Raw genomic sequence first — 1793 nt, forward strand, 5'->3', positions numbered from 1 at the left:
AGGAGAAGATGACCTAGAATGAGATGAGTTGATGCAGTGCCCGCACCAATGGTCTTTCTAGCACAGTGGCAATTGTGAATCTGATGCAGGACCACGTAGCACTTCATTCTGCTGTATGTTGAGCCACTGTAAGTTGAAGTCAACTAGACAGCACTTAACAACAATGTTAAGATCACCATAATGATTTAAAACATACAGAGAAACTGAGACACAGATGACTTAAGTAATTTGCCCTAGATCACAGAGCCAGAAGATGGCAGAGTTGGGATTTGAATCCAGGACATCTGTCTTTTACAAGTTATGTTTTACTGATGTGAACTCTTTTAGGCTGTTTTGAATCAGTTTTACTAATGATGAGGAGGTCAACTTTTTATTGTACTCCCAAACTGATTCAAAACTCCACTGCTTGTATGTTCCTTATTACTTATTGTTTCTTATGAAGACACACACACACACACACACACACACACACACACACACAATGGAAAAACAAGATTAACCATAAAATTGTTTGAAAATGTGGCATTTTGGAACAACCATACGGGATAGGACTAGCTTTGAGTGTAAAGGCTAGACTCATAAAGGTAAGTATGTAAATCAACTTACAATCAGAATATACAGAGCCTCATAAATTGGGAAATTCTCCTGTTATCCTGAAGTAATGAGGGCTGCTGAAGGATTTTAAGGTGAGGCTTGGCATAATCACAGTTATTCTTTAGCAAAATTATTGTTTGTCAGTGTGAAGGAGAACATAGAAGATGATGCATTAAGATGAGGCTTTGCAGTGCTACAAAGAGAGATGAGAGGAGATGACAGGGATGTGAGGGCTACTGGAGCGCAGACAGACCACTCTTTGTAGCTAGATTAGAATAGGCACTAGGTATGACTACTTCTGAAGTTGCTGTCTTGGCTAATTTGGGAGAAGGTGATAACTATTAACTGAGAGAGAGAATATAGAGGGAGAGAATAAATTTGTACTTGGGAATTTTGATCTTGAAATACTCATGGAAGTCCAGTTGCAGTCATCCTCTAGGTAGGTATTTCTTACAATTTAAAAAATAGCTTTACAAGATAAAGTGAATAAAGGAAAAGAAAAAATATCTTTTTCAAAGGGAGAAATACAAGTGGAAAGAAACAAATAGGAACAAGTAAATTTTGTAAAAAATCTTGATAAAAACAAATAAGCTTCATGAAAAATAATGTATGATATTCTGTTTTTAAGAGATTCTGGATACTGGCCTTCATGAAATATTGGTAGCTATATAAATTAGCACAATATAGGGGTTTTGGGGTAATTTGAAAATATCGCTGAACAACTATAAAATTCTTGTAGTCATAAGGATGTTTGTTGCTGTATTGTGTATGGTTGGAGAAAATCATAAAGTAAGCTTAATACAAAAATATTAGAAAAAAAGTTTAAAAGCATTGGATACAGCCATAGCATGGAATGGTATGCAGCCATTAGAATGATGTGGTAGAATTATATTCAGTGATATTTTTTAAGACAATAAAAAAGCTTATCAAACTGTATGTAAAGTGTGACCAATTTTTAAAAGACAATTTTACACCCAAAACTCAGTATATTAGAGCACGGAAAAATTTCACAAAGTTAGCTCTGAGTCAGACTATCAATAGTGAATTTCTCTAGAGTCTAGAAATATTAGATTATAGGCTAGATTTTTTTAACATCTAAAAAATTTTTATTTCATGAAATTTTACACACATCTTCCTTTCTTTCCCTCCTTCCCCCTACCCCAGTCCATTTTGCAATGCACCTCTTGTTCCAGAAGGCT

This window comes from Elephantulus edwardii, unplaced genomic scaffold (genome assembly GCF_000299155.1).
Source record: "Elephantulus edwardii isolate Elephantulus edwardi_28Jun2011 unplaced genomic scaffold, EleEdw1.0 scaffold00093, whole genome shotgun sequence".
Classification (NCBI taxonomy): Eukaryota; Metazoa; Chordata; class Mammalia; order Macroscelidea; family Macroscelididae; genus Elephantulus; species Elephantulus edwardii.